Here is a 4135-nt window from a genome sequence, read left to right as displayed (position 1 = left end):
GCCGGGCCCGGGTGGGTCGGTGCAGGGCCCCCACTGTGTGCAAGTTTTTGCATGAACCAATAAAGATGATTTTTAACCTATCTTCAATATTTTAGCTATTTTCAGTAACCATTTGTTAACTGATAGTGTCTATTATCGTGTCAGTGTCACACCAGAGGAACATATTCGTAGTCTAGCTTTGTAAAACTTCATAAGCTTCCAAGTTATTCCAAGGAGTAATGCAAAATTTTCAGTAAGAAATTTTATATAGTAACTTCCAAAATGCATCAGCACTAGTGAGTACCTGAATCTCTTATGCCTCTGAGTCATCATTTTGAGTCATAGGTGCTATTGTATTAATTGCAACTGAACACTGAAAGTACAGGAGACTGAGCTAAAAGGTGGTTTAACTCTGAATACTCTCTGTAAATAGCTCTTTCCTCCTTACTAAATAATTTATGTCACTTGTTTTTCTGTTTGTTTGTTTGTTTGTTTTGGTGAGGTTTTAGCCATAGGGCGTGTGTGCTCACCAGAAAGACAGAGACAGAGAGACAGAGAGACAGAAAGCAAGAAATCACCCGCAGCGGGGATGGCCATGCTGCAATCTCATCTCCTCCATTCTCCTCTCGGGATCTTGGGCATATACGCATATGTGCCCAGCATGAGTTTAAGCCACCGGGTACGGGACTCAAACTGTGGTCCACTACATGGGAGTTGAGTGACATAGCCATTATGCCAGCTGCTGGTCCCTGTCACTTGGTTTTCTAATCATTTAAAGTTTTATTTTGAAAGCAGGATAAAAAATGTCTAATTGAAAGATCTTGTCACTTGAGTTCTCATTAGTCTAGATTTTGTTGTAATTCAGATATAAGCAATCATCTTGTTCTGAAATTTGAAACAACTTCCTTTTTAATTAAAATTGGTCAGGAAGAGTGTTCAAAATCTGACCAACCATAGAGTAAGTTTGCTTTAAAACTACAGAAAATTCAGGGCCAGCTCTGGAAAATGTGGGGTAGAAAAACTCCATTACTGGGACCAGCAGATGCATAATGGCTATGTCGCTGGAATTCCATGTAGTCAACCATGGTTTGACTGGTGACTTAAACTTATGCTGGGCACGTGCACGTGCATGCCCAAGATCCCAAGAGGAAAATGGAGGAGAAGGGATTGTAGTGTGGCCATCCCCACTCTGGGGGGCGGTGATTTCTCACTTTCTGTCTCTGTCTCTCTCTGTCTTTCTGGTGAGCACACATGCCCTATAGCAAAAACCTCTTCAAAAAAAAAAAAGAAAAGAAAAGAAAAACTACATACTGCATTATCATTCATCAGTCTGACCACTCAGAATGTTCACTTTAGTGCTCCTTAATTTTGGCCTTCATAACATTGTAACTGCCAAATGATCCCCAACTCAGTTGATAATCTTATTTTTTCTGCTTCTCTCTAATTATCATGTGCTGGCTTGAGAGGGTAGACTGAGGAACAGTGTCAACTTACTTCTGACTCTTAATTTGATTTTACATATCTCCATTAAAGAGAGACTTCAGGTGTCTGAATTTCCAAAGGAGACATCCTATTTGAATAGCACCCTCTGCCCTGTCTTTAGGTAATTTGATGGCTAGAACATAGATATAAATCTATTAGCTCTCTCAGACTGTCCTGGAATTCTTTCCACTTATAAATATGTTTTTGGCTACAGGTAAAGAACACCGCTGGACAAGGCAGGCACAATGAGAATGAATTTTAAGTCATCGGACTTCCTGCATTCTAAAAATACCTGAGATTTTGGCTGTCTGTGAGAAACGGGGATTTCCTTTCAAGACCATGAAACTTGGGGTGTATACTCTCTTTCTTGACAACTACCTATTTTAGCCACCACAAAAGTGTATTCATTCACTTAGCTGGTTATGACATTCTATTTTTATGATATACAGAGACACGGTGCATAATTCAATGAGGAATGTGGTTTTATTATCTATTTCCTTTTATAAATATTAAAATCATTTGATAAATAGGTTTTAAATGTCAACTCTATTCCAGCATTGATTCTAGGCCAATGTTTCTCAAACATTTTGCTCTCAGGATCCTGCTACACTCCTTTCTTTTCTTTTCTTTTCTTTTCTTTTTTGGAGAGGTTTTTGCTATAGGGCACGTGGGCTCGCCAAAAAGACAGAGAGAGATAGAGATACTGAAAGCTAGAAATCACCTCCCGGGAGAATGGCCACGACACAATCCCTTCTTCTCCATTCTCCTCTTGGGATAATGGGCACATATGCACACACGCCTGGTGTGAGTTTAAGCCATCGGGTCCAGGACTTGAACCACAGTCAACTACATGGGAGTCCAGCAACATAGCCATTACACTAACTGCTGGTCCCTGTCCTGCTACACTCTTAAAAATTATTGGGACCAGTGAATCGTGTAATGGTTATGTTGCTGGATTTCCACATAGATGACTGTGGTTTAAATCCAGGACCCAGTGGCTTAAAACTCACACCAGGCATGTGTGCGTTTGTGCCAAAATCCTGGGAGGAGAATGGGAGAGAATGGATTGCAGTGTAGCTATCCCTCTGGAGGGTGATTTCTCGCTTTGTGTTTCTCCGTCTCTCTCTGTCTTTCCAGTGAGCGCACACACCCTATAGTAAAAATATCTCTGGGATGGGACCAGCAGTTAGCGTAATGGCTATGTCGCTGGACTCCCACATAGTCGACCACGGTTCGAGTCCTGGACCTGGTGGCTTAGACTCATGCCGGGCGCGTGTGTGTGCGTGCCCAAGATCCCGAGAGGAGAATGGCGGAGAAGGAATTGCGGTGTGGCCATCCTCCCTGAGGGGTTATTTCTCGCTTTCTGTCTCTCTCTGTCTGGCAAGCGCACATGCCCTATAGCAAAAACCTCTCAAAAAAAAAAAGATTAAATTTTAATTAGCAGTAAATTTGTAAAAGTTAGTTGCAGTAAAGAATTTGAAATCTTACCAGTTAAGTTTTTGTGGTCTAATTACCTGAAAACTATTTATCTATAACAGGTCAATGAATAAATTTAAAAGAATTTTAAAATTTCTTGAAACAAATGAAAATGGAAAAACAACTTGCCAAAACCTATGGGATACAGCAAAAGTAGTTCTAAAAGGGAAATCTGTAGGAATGTGTCTACATCGAAAAAGCAAATAAACAACTAAATGATACAGCTTAAAGAACTAGGACAGTACAAACAAATTAACACCTCCCCCCCCAAAAAAAAGGAACAGGAAAGAAATCATAAAGATCAGGAGAGAAATACATGAAATAGAAATCAAATCATCAATACAAAAGATTAACAAAATGTTAGTTTTATGAAAAGTTAGTTTTATGAAAGGATAAAAAAATCAAAAAAACATTAGCTAGACTACAAAAAAAGGAATGAAGATTCAAATAAGTAAAATCAGAAATAAAGAGAGAGTATAACTCATATCACAGAAATATAAAAGATTATTAGAGACTATTATGAACAACTATATGCCTTTGGAAAACCTAGAGGAGATAAATAAATTGAAGACTTGAGAAGACTAATAACAACAACAAGGTTGAATCAATAAGAGAAAGCCATTTAACAAAAACACAGGACTGGATGGCTTCACTGCTAAATTTTACAATTTTTTAAAAAAGAATTATACTAGTCCTCAAATTATTTCAAAGGACTCAAGTGGAGGGAATTTTCTCAAACTCATTTTAGGATACCACTATTACCTTGGTACCCCCAACAGACAAGGATGCAGTAATAATAACAACAACAAAAAAGTTACAGAACAATGACTATGATGAATGTAGAAGGAAACATTCTTAATAAAATACTAGCTAACAAAATTTAATGGCCTATCACAAAGATTAGACATGAAGATGTACGATGAGTATATGTAAACTGGAAATAACTAATAAAAGTCTCTCTTGACAATTTTCAAGTATATAATACATCATCCTTTAAAAAGGCAAGCAAAAAGATTATACACTATAACTAAGTGGGATTTATCCTGGGGATACAAGGATGGTTCAATATATGTGCAAATCAACAGAATGAAAGATAAAGATAAAGAATGAAAGATAAAGAGCATATGATCATATCCATTGAGGCAGAAAAGGCATTTGATAAAAACAACACCCCATAAAGGGTCTTGATCATAAAGAT

This window comes from Tupaia chinensis, unplaced genomic scaffold, assembly GCF_000334495.1.
Source record: "Tupaia chinensis unplaced genomic scaffold, TupChi_1.0 Scaffold000054_1, whole genome shotgun sequence".
Taxonomy (NCBI): domain Eukaryota; kingdom Metazoa; phylum Chordata; class Mammalia; order Scandentia; family Tupaiidae; genus Tupaia; species Tupaia belangeri.
This window is presented reverse-complemented; position numbering follows the sequence as displayed.